Here is a 20948-nt window from a genome sequence, read left to right as displayed (position 1 = left end):
TCAATGCCTGACAAGATTAGCAAGCATACTTGTTAAAAAAAAGTTAATCATATGTGGAGATTATTTTTTGAAGAATTAAATATTATAGGTCAATGCCAATTATTTGTTGAAATGATGAGGAATTTAAAATTTAGACCTATCATGAACATTCTTGGGCCAAGAATGATGGACGATTCTAATGAAAAAAATATTGTAAAGAATCTAATGAGTGCTTATGACAAAGTGGGTTCTAAATCATGCACCAAAGATAGTAATATCACATGATGAGTACTTACATCGACAATAGTAAGTACCCAAATGAAGAAAGCTTGACTCATGAGAAAGACAAGTAAAACATTGGAAATTGGTAGCGGTACTCTAAGGAGAGCCATGCTAAGGCGTCAAAGATTGGAAGATCCAACAAAAAATGAGTTATGGAAATTTAGTGGTAGACTACCACAAAAGGATAAAGATATTAGTGAAGCTTTGAAATCATTGATTGAAGATTTTTGAAAAAATAACACACATGCTTCCCCTAATCAAAGAGATGTTGTAAGAAGGAGGATTGGTAGCCAATATCGTGACCCATATGCAAAACATTTTTTGCAAAATTTATTGGTATGTATCTTCAAATTCAAATAAGTCAAAGATTTTTTGAGATGGATAAAACTTTTTATGTGAAGATAAATCAACACACACAACTTGTTGTTGTAGGATACATATTGAATTTTCTAACCATTTTGATGTTTTTAGGCATAAATGTGTGTTTTTGCATTCTGAGTTTGTTTTGCAAGATTGTGACATGAATGAGCCACCAAGATCTTCAAGGGAATTCATATCCAAAATTTTATGTGAAATAGGAGTTGGCCAACAATTTTACAAGACATCATGCTTCAATGGTACATGCTTATTTTGTGATTTTTTGCAACTTTTATCAACTTGTCAACATATGAATAGTACACATGCAATTGGAAATGAAATAGTACAATACAAAAAATTTAAGACAGTGAAATATGCTCTAAAAGAGGAGAAACAGGGTAAAAGATGTGATTTAGTCATTGAAAAGATTCCAATGTATGAGTCCATGAAAATTTTTCATGAAATGATTATTTACGAGTATACAAGACATACACATAAAGCTCAATGGCTAGATTTGCAATTCAAGTTGTGCAAGGATATGGTTCCACTGGATACCATTGTTTTGGTTGTAGACTTCATAGAGAAATACACACTACAACCACAAAATGAGGTGCAAGCAAAGTATTATACTTCTCAACAGGTTTCCATATTTGTTCACATAACATTCATGCATTCACCTACAAGTACAAAGGATGAAAGGAAGATTTTGAGGGAGTGCCATTTTTACATTAGTGATGATCGATCACATTCTACACAGTTTGTACATGGTTATTTTCAGCTATTTTATGGAGATTTGGCTAACAGGGGCATAACATATCATCAACACATTATTTGGTCAAACAATTGTGCATCTCAATTCAAGAATGCATGGATGTTCTATTGGTTGAGCAGGATGCACAGGTTGTGTAGAATTCAATATATGTGGAATTTTATAGAGGCTGGTCATGAAAAGAGAGCATGATAGTGCAGGTACATGCATCAAAAGAGCCTTAGCTCATGAAGAACTAAAGTACAAAGATGGAGCAATATTGATAGATGTAAAATCCATCATCCAGTGGTGTAATGCTACAATGGATCCAGGTATGGAAGGTGAGTCTATGGTTCATAGATTTTTTTGGTTGATTGTCATGTCCCCTTTTCAAATAATTAAAAATAATAATCTTTGCTAAGGCAGGCAGGCCCAAAAAGGTGAAGTTTCGGAAAAAGGGGATAAACTTTGGAAGCTAATGGGCTAATAAATGAAATTTATTATTAAAATATGTTTTATTAACCCCTCTTGGACGTGAGTTAGGGTTATGCCCTCTTTTAAGGGGTTTGGAGGCATTTTGGGTTGATTCCAGAACTTGATTTTCGCTCATTTCTTTGTTATTCTTCAGAGGCTACCAAACCTGTGGAGAAGGAGACCCAAGAACGGGAGTTTGAAGATTTCTAAGGAGACCCAAGAATGGGAGTTTGAAATTTTCTAGGAAGGCTAAGGATGGGATTTTGAAGCCATTCCATGTGCATGCTCATGCAGAGTTTGCTTTTGTGCTGAACAATGCAGATTTGTGGGTTTTCGGGTGTATATTTTGTAAGAGTTTGGTGTTTCCAATTGAGTATTTCATATCAGTTTGGGTTACTGTTGTATATCAGAATTTTAAATATTATAATAGAGCTAAATATATGTATTTGGATATGATTATACTTTTGTGATAGATTATTAAGTTTTTGTGGTGATTCTGGGCTATTTTGTGCTATTTTCGGGAGCCTGATGAGCATTGTTTTTGTCCTCCATTTGGGAGCTATTGTGTGCATGTTATACAGATCTGGAAATGTCATTTTATAGGCTATTATGCTGCTCAATTTTTTATAAAAATTTCCACTTTCAGATTTATTAATAATAGGTGAAGCTGTGAAGCTTTTGGCACTATTTCTAGCATACCCGATTTGGGGTTTCTTGAGAAATTTGGTGGATCTTTGTGATATTAGTTGTTTGATCTTAAAAATCTGATTAGAGGCGTGAAATATCATATAAAATCAGTAAAGGGACATTTCAGTGGTATTAGAGCTATGATCTTGCCAGCTTGAGGGTTTGTAGAAGTTTGCATGTCAGTTTTGACAACTACCTAGATCTTGCATGCCAGTTTTGACAACTACCCGGATCTTGCATGTCAGTTTTGACAACTACCCAGATCTTGCATGTTAGTTCTGACAACTACCCAAATCTTGCATGTCATAATTTATGGTTGCCTATTGCTTCTAATCATTTGCATGTCAAAATCTATGGTTGCATGCTACTTCTAATCAATTACATGTTAGTTCTTGGTGTTTGAAGAAGTTATAACCTATTGAGGTTACACTCTACTTTATCCAGAATGGATAGGTATAGTACAGAGTCTCAGAGGACACGATCTTGGACAATTGATATCCAGAGTCAGAACAATAGAAAGGATGGTTATTTAGACATTCGAGATAAACTTAGGAAAATAAGCCATGACATGTCTGAACAGTTGGTTGAGTACCACCATATAATTAATGACATGTTGTCTAACCCAGCTAAGGTGGATAAGTTGACTAGATTTATATTTGGCAAATTTTCTCACAGGGCAGATGACACAATTACCAAGAACTTGCATGATGAGTTTGAGAAACTAGCTTATAGCTAGGCTGAGGTCTCAGATTCTACTCTGCCATAGGAGGTAGTGAGAAAGGATATTATGCAAATTGATAGTAATGGTCAACTTGATACTCAAATTGAGAAAATTGTATACAGGTCATCAAAGGGTGATGTCACAGGTATTCAGGATGGTATAGTTACAACAGGTAGTGACTACAGCGTAGTGGGTTCAGATGATGATTATGAGGATGTTGTTGTGCATGATGGTGAGATACCTGGTAGAGATGAGCAAACATTGAGCATTCATGAATTTGTTGAGAAAGAGTACCAGGCACAGTTAGATGCTTCATCACATGAGGTTGAGGTTGGTAGTACTTCACATGATTTGTCTAGCCAGCTGAAACTGAACAAAGACAATATTGTGACTTCATTATCTCATCATGACAGGTATGTGGAGTTAGTTGGTATTGGTCATATTACTCAGGTGAGGAGTTCGCTTGAGTTACCAGCTGATTCTAGTTTACGGATATGGACTCAAGATTGTTATATTGGCATTTGGGATTCAGTTGACTGGAGATCTTTAACACTTTTTGGTAGCAGTGTTTGTTTGGGTGCTATCATGGATTTGATTAGCAGATTGCACGATGTTGTCTTTTCTTGTGCCAGCTGCTTTTCTAATGTTAGTATTAGTTTTTATACACCAATGTTGGGCTTTGTTCATATATCTAGTCGACCATACTTGTTGGAATGTGTTGATGATCTTTCATATTTGGCAGTGTGTACAGATGAGTCCCAGGATCATATTGGCATTGATGACATCCAGGAGGATGCAGTGGGTAGTTTTGAAGATTTAGTTTCCTTGGCAGTTTCTTTTGGTACAGAGGAGTTAGACATCAGTGCTACAGTTTTTGATACTCCATATGTTGATATGAGCTTTGGAGTTGATTCACGGGATATGGATGGTAATACTCTAGAGACTAGTAACTTTGAGGATACTCCTTTAGACAGTGCATCAAAGGAAGTTTGTAGGAGACAGTCTAGCCAGTGCCATCATGTGTCTAATCAGTTGAGAGTTGGTGAGTGAGACATTGCTATTGCTTGCCAGCATTTTGATGCTGCTCGTCAGTTGTTAGCAGTTTATGGATGGGGTTCTCCTACTAGTGATGAGCAGGGAGGTAGTTATCTTTCCGTTACAGAGTTCCACTCTTTATGGGAGGCTATCTAGATTCTGAGACAGGATTATATGCAGTTGGTAGCCGACAGAGATTATCTTATGGAGTGGGGCAGTACAGGAATGATGCATTGTTGGCCAAGGAAGATGAGGTGAGTGAGCTTACTGATCAGCTTGAGGTGACTTCTGAGATTCTTGAGAGTACACAGTTGGCTTTCAAGGAGTCACAGTTTCATTTGGCTAAGGTGACCATGGAGTTAGAGCAACTACAGTATTTACTAGATTCTGTACAGTCACAAGTTGTGGTGTCTGATGATCTGAGGATGTCCATGGTTGAGATTGTCAAAGATAGTGGAGATGGGGATGCATCCATCCTTGATACTAACATTGGCATATTGGGTTCATCCCCACTAGAGTCAAGTTCAGTTGAGTTGGGTGTTGTAGCAGATTGTTGTGGTATGCCTGACATGGTGGTGACCTCTAGCACTAATGGCACGAAGACTAGAGATGTTGTATCAAAGACCATGTGTGATGTTGGTGAGCTGATAGTTGGCATGGTTCCTCCTAGTAATACTACTCCCTTGGCGATGTCTTTAGAGGTAGTAGTCAGTTCCAACTTGGTTAGTGATCGATTGCAATTAGTTACATCTAGATTGCAGTCTGAGCCACTGACTGAGATTGGTGCATTCTATCAGCATTACATTGTGAGGTATGCTCATCAATTTACCTTTGATGACCATGTTGATGAGATGATGATATAGAGATGTACTTTGGTTCCTAGTGCTTATCATCAGTTATGGGATAGTTTGATGCCTCAGGATGAGAGTTGTGATGGGCACGACATGGTGATAGGTTCTGCAGTTGACAGCTTGATAATACATGACTTAGAGTAGGAGTTTCAGAGTGATGCTTCAGTGGGTGTTGTTATCGATTCTACTCCTTTGGCTATGACATCTCTTGACTTAGCTGGTGATCAGTCACAGTGGGTTGTATCACTTGTTCATGGTGAGCTATTGACTGAGGTTAGTTTTTTTTATCAACATTATATTGCAAGGTATGTACATTAGTTAGCATTTCCTTGTGTTGAGGAGTTGATGGTAGGAAAATTTGGTTTGGGTTCCAATTCTTGTTGTTTATCTTGTGATGGCTTTTCACCATCAAGGGTGCATGGGAGTTATGGTTATGAGACAGTGGTTAGTGATCTACAGAGTTGTGTTGACTTCAGGAGTTATACAGTGTGTGGATTCTCCATACTTGGTACAGTTTCATTCGGGAGCATTCACCATTGTTGCAGAATTGGATTGTACATTCCGTATAGGCCAGTGGAATGCGTTGATGGTATTTACTGTGTTGGCAATTTGATTTGTCCACTTTACTTGGGTTTTGATGTTCTAAGAGTTTGTGTCTCATGGGTTTTTGATTGTGGAAGTTGTGATTTTGGAGTTTGGTTGAGCTGTAATTGTTAGTTGGATTATGGATTCCTCTTGGTTATATTGCAGAGGATATTGTAGGAGCCTATGTTAATTGACAATAGTATAGTTCATGACTACATTTGGGATCCAGGTGGATTGATGGGTTTATTGTTCAACCATTGCTTGAGGAAAAGCAATATTTGGAAGGGGAGGACTTGTCATGTCCCCTTTTCAAATAATTAAAAATAATAATCTTTGCTAAGGCAGGCAGGCCCAAAAAGATGAAGTTTCAGAAAAAGGGGATAAACTTTGGAAGCTAATGGGCTAATAAATTAAAATTATTATTAAGATATGTTTTATTAACCCCTCTTGGATGTGAGTTAGGGTTATGCCCTCTTTTAAGGGGTTTGGAGGCATTTTGGGCTGATTCCAGAACTTGATTTTTGCTCATTTCTTTGTTATTCTTCAGAGGCTACCAAACTTGTGGAGAAGGAGACCCAAGAACGGGAGTTTGCAGGTTTCCAGGGAGACCCAAGAATGGGAGTTTGCAGGTTTCCAGGAAGGCTAAGGATGGGAGTTTGAAGCCATTCCATGTGCATGCTCATGTAGAGTTTGCCTTTGTGCTGAACAGTGCAGATTTGTGAGTTTTCAGGTGTATATTTTGTAAGAGTTTGGTGTTTCCAGTTGAGTATTTCATATCAGTTTGGGTTGCTGTTGTATATCAGACTTTTAAATATTATAATAGAGCTGAATATATGTATTTGGATATGATTATACTTATGTGATATATTATTAATTTTTTGTGGTGATTCTAGGCTATTTTGTGCTATTTTCGGGAGCCCGATGAGCATTGTTTTTGTCCTCCATTTGGGAGCTATTGTGTGCATGTTATACAGATCTGGAAATGTCATTTTATAGGCTGTTATGCTACTCAAATTTTTTTTTAAATGTCCACTTTCAGATTTATTAATAATAGGTGAAGCTGTGAAGCTTTTGGCACTATTTCTGGCATACCCGATTTGGGGTTTCTTGAGAAATTTGGTGGATCTTTGTGATATTAGTTGTTTGATCTTGAAAATCTGATTAGAGGCATGAAATATCATATAAAATAAGTAAAGGGACATTTCATTGATAGATAATACTAACATTACACCATATGAGAATTGTTGCACACTAATAGGATCCAATGAGTTGCACTCTTTTAGAAGCTCTGATGCAGGTTCATGGAGTATCCACACATGAAAAATGGCATGCTATTTTCCATCACGTGCAAAAGAAAATTGGGATGATTGTGAGTCAACTAAATTTTGGACCTAATCGACACCTGTCGTCCCCCACAAGCACTGGAAATGGTAGAGATGGATTCGTCTATTGACTTTGACCGCTTGTCTGATCTAGTGCAACCTAGTAATATATATATTTATATATTTTTGTAATTTCAATATGTAACTTTATAAATTTTACTTAAGTATTTTTTGAATCAATGACCACATTTTGTACATTTGTCATTGCAGGCCATGTTTTTGTTGTTATTGCACTTGAAGACAATGAAGAAGGGATAGATTATTATTTGTGTCATTGTGTCCAAGCCAAAAAAAAATTGGATCACTCAATTACAAATGGTGAAGGTTTAGAGTACCATGTCAGTGTGGTGGTTGTAATTAGCACATGGCTTAGATGATATTCTATGAAGAACCCTAACTTGTGGTTATTTGAGGATTGACAAATAGAGAGGAAGATTCTTCATTATTCAAACCTTTTTGTCGCATCAAATGTCCACTTGATAAAATATGGTGGAAAACCACATAATAAGATTCTTTGGAAAGTTTGCAAGTTAGACCACAAGCCAATACTTGAGGCATCAAAATGTAGAGCAGATCCAGTTAGCTCATTAAAATAGGGGGGGGAGAGAGAGAGAGAGAGATCAATTGGATCCAAATACAATGTTGCAACCTCTCCCCCAAGACTGTCCATGTGGCAAGGTGGGTATTGTTATTATGTGTATGTGATGAGATAAGTTTAAATCATAGATTTTATGTTTTGATTTGTTTAGAATTTAGATAAATTATTTGAATTTATATTAGATTCTTTAATAGGACCCATTTTCAGATTAGTCATTTGAATAAGTGAAAGTTTATAATTTGTTGTTTAGATCAAAATGTAATGAAACAACATGAAAATTTTTAGAATGTGAATACTTTGTGATGTAAATTCATGATTGTGTGCATGTAACCAGAAACTTCAAACTAGTGAAAGCAAGGATACAATGGGAGAAGTTTCCAATACTCATCAAGCCATTCAATAAGTCGATTGAGCATTACTAGAAGCTCAAACAAATAATTATTTGCATTTGGAACATTATTACCAATAATGATATTATGACTAACATGCTTTTATCTTTTATTTGTTTTGTCATCTGTAATTATTTTAGAAAAACTCCAAAACAAATTTATATCCAAATCATAAACTTATAAAACCCATCTTATAAATTTTTCAAATGTTATCTATTTGGAAGTGTTAAGACCAAAGTGTACGATCTTTGGTTAACTCCTAGTCACAAGATTCAAGTTTTTAACATATGTATGGGTTTGGGGGTCAAATCCTTTAAGGATGACCATAGGTTATTATGTTTGTTCACTCTTAGTCTAAAAATTTTAAGGTTGGGATTATGTGGAATAATCCACACCCTTAAGGATAATCATAGGTGGTTCATCAATGTTTGATTTGTAGCCTTCCTTTTTCCCTTTAGATGTAATCATGTTTATGTTCTCACAATTTGGGGTGGAGGGAGGGGTATTGGTGGAATTAATTTCTAATTACACTTTACTTATGTTTACTTAGGATACAACATTTTCATATTAGTTTTTGTAGGAGTCAACACATTATTTAGCACATATTATAGGAGAAATCTGCATGCACTTATTGTCATCTCACACCTATTTGTTTGTGAGATCCACCTTTGTGTTCTTACCACATTATCCTTCTCTCATTGTTTCACATGTTACACATACTTTGTTGTACAATGGATGATGTTCCACCTTTAGGCAACATGTGATTACACCTTGTCTAGTTGATAGGTTATCACTAGCAGCACTCCTAGTTATCAAGCATTACCTATATATTCAGGAAGATCTATGTGTATTGCATTCATACATTTTTTTTTATTGATAATAATTGAATCTAGTCATTTAATGATCAAATCATTTCATCTCTCTCATTTGTGTTATCGATTGAGCTACTAAATCTTGTCATTTTCATTTTTTGCCTTGAGAAAATTCTTACATTTAGCATAGCTACTATCTTTCAAAAGTTCTTCCTTATCCTTATAAATATTGGATTTGAGTGTAGTTTCAATATTTGGTAGCTCATTACCAAGAGTAGTCATCTCATAGAGAAAAAATTCTTCCAACCTAAGCTTCTCTTGAAACTTATTTTATAGTTCTTAATTTCTAAATAGATATGAATTTTTCATTGTAACATGTAGGCAAAAATCTCATAATTTTACTTATGAATTCATCATCACTTAAGATGTCATCTCTACTTATAGGACTATGTTGCAGAGACCTACAATAATCTCTCTCACTTTTTGGAGATCTTACTCCATTTTGATTTTGTGACGCTATCTCGGGTGATGCTGAAACTTGTAGCGTTGGCCAGTACAAAGTTTCCAACTACAAAATCTCACTCACCTTTCATCATGGGATCAAACTATATATTATGTTAGCTCCGAGTGGTCGGGTAAACCCTATCCCTAACCTCGTCCTATCCCGTTGAGCACTCGAACATTCTTGGGCATGTCGAACTGAAATGTCTCTAAGGGTCACTAAATGCCATAGGGCAGCAATCTTTGATGGGGCATATCTCAGAGCTTGTATGAGGTATGGATGTGATTATAGTTCCTATAGGACTAGGTTGTAGAGACCTACAATAACCTCTCTTTCTTTTTGGAGATCTTACTCTTTTGATTTTGCGATGCCATCTCGGGTGATGCTGAAACTTGTAGTGTTGGCTAGTACAAAGTTGCCAACTGTCAAATATCTCTCACCTTTCATCATGAGATCAAACTGTCTATTCTGTTAGCTCTGAGTGGTTAGGTAAACCCTATCCCCAAGCTCATCTCATCTCATTGAGCATTCAAACATTCTCAGGCACATCAAACCGAAATGTCCCTAAGGGTCACTAAATGCCATTGGGAAACAATCTTTAACAGGGAATATCTTGGAGCTCGTGCAAAGTATGGATGTGATTCTAGTTCCTATTAGACCATGTTGTGGAGACCTACAATAAACTCTCTTGCTTTTTGGAGATCTTACTCCATTTTGATTTTATGATGCCATCTTGAGTGATGTTGAAACTTATAGTGTTGGTCAATACAAAGTTGTCAATTGCCAAATCTCTCTCATCTTTTGTCATGGGATCAAACTGTCTATTCCATTAGCTTCAAGTGGCCAAGCAAACCTTATCCCCAACCTCGTCCTATCCCATTGAGTTCTCGAACGTTCTCGAGCATGTCAAACTGAAATGTCCCTAAGGTTCACTAAATGCAATAGGGAAGCAATATTTGATGGGGCATATCTCAGAGCTCGTACGAGGTATGGATGTGATTCTAGTTCCTATATGACCATTTTTCTAAGACCTACAATAACCTCTCTCACTTTTTGGACATCTTACTCTGTTTTGATTTTGTGATGCCATCTCAGGTGATGTTGAAACATGTAGTGTTGGCCAATACATAGTTGCCAACTGCCAAATCTCTCTTGCCTTTCATTGTGGGATTGAACTGTCTATTTTGTTAGCTTTGAGTGGCTAGGTAAATCCTATCCCCAAGCTTGTCCCATCCCATTAAGCACTCAAACGTTCTCAGGCATGTCAAACTGAAACGTCTGTAAGGGTCACTAAATGCCATAGGGCAGTGATCTTTGATGGGGCATATCTCAAAGCTCATACAAGGTATGGATGCGATTCTAGTTCCTATAGGACCATGTTGTAGAGACCTACAATAACCTCTCTCACTTTTTGGAGATCTTACTCCCTTTTGATTTTGCAATGCCATCTCAGGTGATGCTGAAACTTGTAGTGTTGGCCAATACAAAGTTGCCAACTATCAAATCTCTCTCACCTTTTGTTCTAAGATTGAACTGTCTATTTTGTTAGCTCTGAGTGGCTAGCTAAACACTAGCCCCAACCTCATCCCATCTTGTTGAGCACTCAAATGTTCTCGGGCATGTCGAATTGAAACATCCCTAAGAAATATAATGACACATTAAGGGGCTTACAAGATTTCATAAGTTTCTATTTATCTCGTCCACATTGAAAATATCATGGAGAAAACATGGTGTGATGTGTAGAAGGAGAAGATTATAATGCACTCATAACTTTTCCTCCTTGTCATAACTCACGATCTTAAGGGTTTATTAAAGGTAGGTTTAATATGGCACATATTCTAATGTGCCATAGGTTTATAAGATTGTGTCAAAACTATCAAAGGAATGATAGGGATCACTATTTTGCATCATTATGAGGGTTTCTCAAGGATCTTAAATCTTATGTAATGTCATATTTGTGAATAGAAAAGAATACATTCACTACCTCTTGCATTATCATTCAAAAATACCAATCACATTAACATGCTCCTAAATGATAGATTTGTAAACTATGATATTTTTTAGTTCATTGTCTTATATTGAATAATGGTTTGGATCCTTTAAAAAAGTGTGCTTTTGATAGTTGGGGGTACATGTGACCCTCACCAATGTATGATAGTTTCATGAGAGGCAATAAAAAAAGAAGTCAAAGTAAATAGATATATAAAGTATGAAAGTATATTTTAGAATGACAATAAATGAATAGACTCTACACAATGCATTGATAGTTTTCCAAAGAGAGAGCCAAGAAACTCATACAATATATGCAAATAAAGAGTAGATAATGGTAAATAAATATCAAAGTAGAGGACATTTTTTGAATATGATAGGGAATGACTATATTTTTGTGTTACATTCCAAGTAATGATTAGTTGGGATGTACATCATGGACTAAGGGAGATGATATTCAAGAATGGTTTCAGATAAGAGGCTACTATAATTGTCAAAATAATGTTAATGATAATCAATGTATAAGGTAAAGGCATTACGAAGGAATGAGATCAAAGGAAAATATTCAAGGCAAAAATAGTGAGTGTGATGAACAACTTTTTAAACCTTTGTAGTAGTGTGACTATCAACATCTCTAGAAAAACTCTTAAATCTTTATCAAAATGCTAATTTCCATGAAAACAATAACATGGTATTAAACTTAATATTCATGTTCATTTCTAAGGCTTTGTGGTAGGGTTAAAGAAAGTGGAATCATTTCATATGTAGATGGAATAAGTAAAATAATGTCAAGTGGAAAAGTATGATCATGAAAATCTTTAAAATCATTCTGACTTTTCTTTCAACTAAGCACAACAATAGTGCTCGGTCCAAACAAGTGAAAAAGTACATGTGAGAAGCCTATGTAGTAGTTATGTGCAAATAAAATAGAGATGTCCAATTCAGATCAATGATTGATTAAAGTACAATGAAAAACCTCTTAAAAGCTAGTTTACTACTATATCACATAGATTATACTCATATGGTAAAAAGCATGGAGAACCTTTATGGTAGATGTATATAAGAAATAATTTAATGGATCATATGATAGTGAATTTAGCAAAAAATAAGACATAGTGAGACAATAATCTTAATAAATCTAGTAATCATGTGTAATAGAATAGAAGACATTTAGTACTATTTATAGTAGGAGTAATAAATTAAAATGTTCCAAGGATCTTTTAACAAAGCACCTAGTTTTGTACGTGCAAGATGACTCACAATCAAATACTACAATGAGTTGTAAATTTTTGAGTTAGTTCATAAAGGGATAACCACGAAGGAACAATCATAGTTCTAAAGCTATGAAGAGCAGCTCCAAATGCCATTTAGGTGATGGTAGGTTGGTAGTTTGAGGAAACTTATTATCTACTCCTATTTTTTCAATGTTGAACTCTATTAGAATAAATTTACAAGTTTCACCTAGCATGAACTAAGAATTCAACAAAGGCTTTCAAATATTTTTGCATACATGTCAATGCACTAGTGATATATGGTGATTTTGAGGCTACACTATATCAATATATTATTATATTGTTATGACGAATGGTGATCTAATGATTAAGAACCTAACAAATCTAGAGGTCTAAATACGTGCAATTGTCATAGCATTAAGGATAAGACATTGAAATAGTGAGGTTTTCCCTTTGGAGAATGTGACAGTTATAGCAATATGGCAATAGTAGTGTTAAAGAAGATGACAATAGGTGCTCCAAAACTCACGGCATAAATGAGAAAAGGGATTCCAAAAGATGTATTATATTATGCAAGCAAGGGCCCTAAAAGTGAGTGTAAATAATTTTTTGACCAAGCCCTAAGTGAGCTAGGCAATGCCCAGCTCAGGACTGTCAACAAAGAAAGAGCTCTCGAGAGCAAAGCTTGAAAAATGAAGACTTTCCCTTCTAAGGGATTGAAGAGGGGTCTGAGGAGGTTCTAACTTGTGGAGGAGGAATCCTGATGAAGTGTGGAAGGTGTCTTAAAAGTGGGGACAACAGGCAACCAAGAAAGCCCTACCAAACCCTAAATTTTGTTATCTTTGTTGTACGACTTGTACACACCCTGAGACCCTAAAAATCCTTGAGCATTATGTATCAATTGTTCTTAAGGCTAGAGGTTTTGAAACTCTAAGAAAAAGGAGCTATTGGCCCTAGAAATTTGGGTGGAGGCCTAATTAGGGGCTCTCCTTGTAGCCCTTTTGTGAAGAAATCTTGAAATTGGGTAGAAACCCATTGTTGTTATCCATTAAAGCATAGTACAAGTGTTCCAATAATACTTTAGGACATCATGGAAACCTTGGTTGGACTGGGGAGTGCTACGGTACCCTAGTAAACCTATAAAACCTTTGGAGGGATATTGTTCTTAGAAGAGAAAGGGAGTGATGCTGCAAGTTTGGATCAGTTAACCTGGTGAGGAGGTTGGGCAAGGTCAGGGGATGTTCTAAGTCCCAAGAGATCCTATAGACCACATAGGTGTACAAAAAACACCAAGATCCACATATAATATACAAGGTTGCACGGGGATGGGGGTACTTGGGGTACTTAGGGTACGAGTATGAGTACAACTATTTTTTATAATAGGGGACAAGGGTACTTGGGTATGTCAAACTTTATTTTTAATTATACTTTTATATTTATAGAAAACCTAAATTTATGAGTCATGACAATGATTTTTCAAATCAGGAACAATGATAAAGTTTACAAATGTAATGTATTGTTTTCAGTTTCAAATTTGTTAGATGTTTGTAATAATAATTTATGATAAATGTTTAGATGCATAACATAGAAGGTAGGCTTTAAACATGAACAAGAAGATCATAAATCATATGACAATGACATATTGCAAATGATAAATTTTTGGCTTTAACACTGATAAAGTTTATTGCTGATCAATATTGTATCAAAAATTCAAACTGGTTAGGTATTAAATTAAGCTTGATAACAGAGAAGGAAAACTTTAAACATGAACAAGATCATAAATCATATTACGATGACATATTGGAAATGATAAACTTATGCTTAAACGGTGATAAAGTTTATTGTTAATCAATATTCTATCAAAGTTTCGAACTAATTAGGTATTGAATTAAGCTTGATAAGCAACGAACTGATACACAAACTAAAAACTAAAAAAAAAATCCAAAATATCAATCAAGGTCCTTAACTATGATGCTCTCCACCGAGTACCGGGTACTTGGGTACATGGGTACGAGTACTAGGGGTGTGGGTACAAGTACCCATGCAACCTCATAATATATTATGATAACCAATAATGTCATACATGAACGAACATATAATACATTATGATAACCAATAATGTCATACATGAACGAACATATAATATATTATGTTAACCAATAATGTCATACATGAAGGAACATATAATATATTATGATAACCAATAATGTCATACATGAACAAACATATAATATAAAATGATAACCAATAATGTCATACATTAACAAATACATAATATATTATGATAACCAATAATGTTGTACATGAACAAACATATCATATATTAACCAATAATGTCATGCATCAAATAAATGTCATATATACATCAAATGTATATTGACTATGTCCACTAACATAAAATCCAACATATATGTCCGCTGATGCCTATACATGTATGTCTATCAACTATATCTTCTCCTTTCCATGAGGGAAGGGAAACAAATCTCTAAAGGTCTTTAGTCATCGTGTGGAGGGAGACAGTGGCGATGATGGGGTCTTCCTCACACGCTCGCTCGTCCTCTTGTTGAGGCTCTTCTCTAACTCAAGCTGATACAAACAAAGTAGATATGAATCAATAATTATTATACATTGAAATCAAATATATGTACACACAAAATTAATTGTTTTCTTATCGCCATCAAATAGTCGCTCTAAAAGTCCACCTTGAAGGCTCGTGGACGATTGAGTGTAACAAGACCCTACAACAATTCAATCAATATAATCACTTATAAATAAAATTAGAAATTTTGATACTAACTATTATAAACAACAATTTAAACTAAGAAAATTCTTTCATACCTCAGTCAATGGTTATGAACTAGCCATAGCTATAGCCACTCCACGATCGACAGACTGTCGAAGATGAGGAGGAGTCTCAGATGTCAAGAGCTACATGTCATACAATACACATTACATGTAACATGAAACATTAAATAAATATAATCAAATGAATTAAATTAACATGAAGCAAAAGTACCTCTACGAAGCTTGTATCACATCTAGGCTCAGAGTCTGTAGTGAATGTCGACGGTCCTATAGAGAACTGATGCACATGCATAAATTTTTTTGTCAATCCTTAATATGATTAATTAATAAATATATGATTAATTTAAATGATTAAATCGATGCATCCCTCTGGATTCGTCGACGAGACAAAAAATGAGGTCGAGGGATCGCTACTAGGGCTACCAACACTTTGACCCTAAATTTTGAACAATGTCAATAGATGTTAATTAATTAGTCATTCACTATACATATGAAATGTGATCAAACTAGTTTATTATAATTGTAATTTACCTGTGTGTCAATGCCAAATGTCTTATTAGAGAACTGATCAGTGACGAGCCCATCATCCACACTATCTCCAACATGACTACCAAATGTGCATAAGGATCTACATGATGTGCACATGTGACTGTGACATGCAGAAGGCTCCTCCTCAACTAATGGACTCGCACAATGAATGAGCATCTGCATCAAAGCATTAATAGTCCCTAGAGCGTTGACCTCTACATGTTCCTTCACAATTGAAGGAATAGTCACATGCTCACCTTGTGGCTTGACCAAGGTGCCCTAACTATAGTAGGCTCATGACGTGCCCCCAACCTCTCAAATGATGACCCCTCACCTATACCCTAAGAGTCTAATATATCAAAATAATTGGAGATCTCCCCAAGGACAAACTCATAATACAATTTCCTTAAGAAATACATGGGGAACTCGTGATTATTGCAAGGAGGGGCATCAAAAACCATCCACCATCTATCCCAAAAATTATTTCTAATACCATCATGTATGCACCAATGGATGGGGAACTGTTTAGTTGATTCTCTAATAGTATCTTGTTCACTAAGCTTTCTAAATAATGCACAAATCCTACCTTTTGGTATATATTTTTTTTAACATCTTGATATGATAATTTATTTGCATAATATCTTTTTTGTTCATCCCTCTTAACCCACCAAACATCTAATTGACCACTAACATAAGCTATGTGGGTCTTAATGGACTCAAGAGAGAGGATGCCAATTGAGTTCTCATTGGATTGGTTTATCCACAAGCTTTCAACCTACCAATGAGTGCTTCTAATTCATTTTTGCCTCTTTCTATTTCATTTATTATGTTTTCTTATGTGCCAAGAGGAGGTCTTGTAATTGGTTCAAGTTGCAAAATTTGTTGTTCTTATTGTGGAGCATTTTGATTCTCATCTTGTTGAGGATTTTGGTTTGGATCTTGTCGAGGGTTTTGGTTTTGATCTTCTTGGGGATTTTCTAGTTCATTATTCACATTTCTTGATAAGAAATCAATTGAAATCTAAATAACTAAACAAATTTAAAGAAAAATTGAAAAAAACCTACAAAACAATATTTAAAAAAATGCAAAAAGAAGGTTAGATAACATACGGTGTGCTCATGATCTTGAACATCAATGACAAGGAGGCATATTGGCAAGGCGGGTGGCAAAAACCTTCTATTCTTTCAATTCGCATACACGCTGTGAGGAGGGGAAGTAGGAAAATAGAGGAAAAATGAATGGGCTGCGGGTATGCAGCCCATTTATAATAATTTGGTTTTTTATAAAACACATACGCGCTATGGCTTGGGATACCCAACCCATAGTGCATGCACACTATAGCGCATATGTGCTATTGAAAATTAGAAAGAAAGAAAAAGGTGTCACCTTTTTGGCACCACAACTTGGTGCACTTACCCAATATGTTCATTCCTTTGATTTATTATCTATTTATGTTGTAGGCATTTCCTTATATGGAGTGGAAGGGTTGGTTTTACAATCCAATGGTTCATAATATTGTAGAAACATGGACGACCATCACAACATGTTGCACTGTTAGATTTTTCCATTTCTTTTTACTTTAATTCTTGCTAAATTTAAACCTATTTCTAAACAACTTGCGACTTAGCTTGACAATACAAGAAGCAATAGGTTATCCCATCATCAAGGTACTGACATGTTTTAACCTAAATAAAATTTGGTTGTACTTTTAAAGTGAGTGAAAGGATGACATACTCTTGCTTTCTTCATCTAGGGGAGAGGACCTAGTAGTCGTGCACCCTAACTTTGTGCTCATTAAAGTCAATCATAGTGATCATGAAAATGGCCAAATTTTTTTGACACCTTCTTCGGCTAGTCAAGTGCTTATAACTAAGGTTTCACCTTGTCATAATTTAATTTAATTTAAGTTTTATGCGTGGTAGTATAATGAGTTCAAATTGTCAATTTTCTAACCTCATACCCGTCATAGCCAACTTCCCCCACCCCCCCCCCCCCCCCCCCCCCCCCACCATTGGTAGTTGACGATGTCCCAATACTCGTACATGTTGTCACATTAAATTTTAACCACATATGAATAAAATGTACACTAAAAATCTAAAACCTAAATATTATGAAATTTTAATCGTTCTAAAAAATGTAGTATGGTCTCATTTATGAGAGATTTTTTTCATAGAAATAACATCATACTATATGGACTAAAATATATTTATATGATATTTTGTGACTTATTTTTTGGTGGACAACATACTATATGATCTATTATAACTAAATTTATGGTACTTAATTTGAGAAGTTTTTCTAGAAATTTAATAGCATAGTACATGAATTATAACAGATTTATATGTTGGGTTTAGTTGGATTATGACGGAACTGATAAGAGTATTTTTATAGCAAGCATAATAGCATCTTGTTGTGATTATTGATAACATTTCTAGGAGAAGTAACATTTATAGCATCAATAAAAAAACAACAATAGTGTGCTCTATTGACTAATTTTTTCCCTAGAAATAACAATATACTAAAAAATATATTTAGTGGATAGTGAGAGAATTTCTCTGTTGTTTTTGAAATATAAAGCAACCAAAACTAGGGGTTCAGCCCTTACAAGAAAAAAGCTGGTAACCAGCACATTACCAACAACGTCCACCAGCAAGCAAAAAACTATCTAAAACATCGAAAAGCCAAAGAGTCTTCAACTAGAAACTAAACAACATAATACTAGAAACAACTAAACTAAAAAGTTCAGAAGATCTAACACTACGAAAGTTCAAGCAAATAATTGTTGGCAAAACAGGTCAACACCAAGTCTTAACTATAGCTGGATACCAACAAAATCAAAAACATCAGATAAACATAAAAGTCTTGGATCCGAGGATCCCATTAAACTAAAAATCTTAAATTTCTTTTTTCTCCTTCCCCTTCGCAGCTAGTAGAATCTAAGACCAGTCATCAGCAAGGAATTTGAAGATCAACTTATGGTCCTCCATATCCATTCCAATAGCCTCCTTTTCCTGTGTCAGCAGTTGGAGGGTGGTGGCCACGACATGGGTGACTTTGAGGTTAAATTTAGAAAAAGTAAATAATCCTTCCTCCAAAACTTTAACCCTCTTTTCCAGCTTGGAATACTGCTCCACCTACTCCTTGGTCTCTTCCTTGGTTTCCATTTCCATCTTCCTTGTTTCCTCCTTGGTATTCTGGACCTAGATTTTATCCTGCAAAACCTTAGGATTAGTAAAAACCTTAGAATTTTCCTTGACCAAGGATGAAATGGTTATGGGGGAGGTATCCATTTTACTACTTTCTTCACAGAAGGTTATGGGTTGGAGGGAAAAGCTTGCAGACACATGTGTAACCTCTGTGGTATCAACATTACTAGTAGAAACCTGAGTCTATACATTATCAATAGAATTATCCTCTAAGTTTATAATTCTTTCCACCTCCTCCTTACCTCCTCCTTCTTCCTCCTCCCTTTCTTCTTTATTATTTTCTGAGTTTTCCTCGTCAACCTCCTCCACCCTGAATCTGTTGGATTTTTGTTTATGCCTTGCATGGGATTGGGAAAGTTTCTAGATCTCCTCCTTGCCTTACCTCTGGCCTCCTCCTCTGAATCCTCTTCATCCACCTCTATGGCTTTTTCAACTTTTATCTTCTTATTACCCTTTTGCTCCACATTCGTATCAGTTTTTTTCCTTTTCTTGTTTTCTCGGCAAGGGGAGGGGCGGGGGTGTGAATTTTAGTACCAGTACTAGTGCTCAAGGGTGAATTCTAGCGGTGGTGTTGGTTGTCAACCACCACCACCCTTAGGGGACATAGGCCAAGGTGAAACTGGTAGAGGCAAAAAATTAGGCCTTGATGGATTATGATATAGTTTTGCCCTTTACTTCTCTTTTCCCTAATATTCGCAACCATATCCTCAAGAGAATGCAGAAGATAAAATGAGATAGAAATGAAATCCCTATTTCTAAAATGATTTAACAAAGGGAAATGGTAGTAGTAACAGACACTGTACCTACCCTCTAGCATCAGATATCTCATGAGAACCAAGCACACATCGTCTCATGGGGCTCACAGCTTGTCCCTTTTAAACCCTCCTCTATATTGAACCGACTGATCATCTTCCGCAAAGAAATTGTTCATGCTGGCCTCATCAATAGTTTTAGTGACCTTTTCTTATTCCCCCCCCCCCCTCATTGAAAGGCCAACTTCCATGGCAATCACTTCCTCAATCACTTGGAAGGTGATTCCATTAATGGTGACCTTTCTATCATTCCACTCATTGATAAATTAGAGGGTGCAATTCTTGTCATACCCCACCATTGACTGCATGTAGGGCAAAAAACCCCCTTCTTTCAGCAAAAACTAGGTGGCCATCCTATCTTTGAAGTTCTTAATCTTCATGGGCTCCAATCTATGCAGGTCCCCACCCATCTCAATTCCACCAATTTTTGCCTCCCCTTCTTTAGTAATGAGCATTTGAACTTCCTATTCTGTGATATCTCTACAACTACTATTCGCCTTAAGCCCTTTAACACTAAATGAAAAAAAATTCTAGACTCGTGCTTGATAAGTTTCAAAATCCCATGCGAAATTATTGTGAAACTCATGATTACATAGCATCATTATTTTCAGACCCCAAAAATCTCTGATAGTTCGATAAATGATATCCTTCATACTTTTAAATGGGGTGTAATTTGAAGTCTGTGATGTGTTTCCATAATTATGAAATAACATCCCTTTTAATTTGTATTCACTCCTTATTTTGTTTGTACGACCATGTCTCCTCAATCCCAATAGAGCTTTATTAAATTTAGTGGACATCATCGCAAAATTACCAAATTTGTTCCTAACTCTAAATTTAATAATCATAATTGAATAATATTCCCGCCTCTTTCCTTGGTTATCAATGACATAATATCATCATTGAGATCAACCATATCCCTCCAGCACATGATTTCTATAGTTTGAAACCACTTAGCAGCCCCGCATCTACCA

The sequence above is a fragment of the Cupressus sempervirens genome, chromosome 1, assembly GCF_028749045.1.
Source record: "Cupressus sempervirens isolate cs-2001-9-10 chromosome 1, ASM2874904v1, whole genome shotgun sequence".
Classification (NCBI taxonomy): Eukaryota; Viridiplantae; Streptophyta; class Pinopsida; order Cupressales; family Cupressaceae; genus Cupressus; species Cupressus sempervirens.
This window is presented reverse-complemented; position numbering follows the sequence as displayed.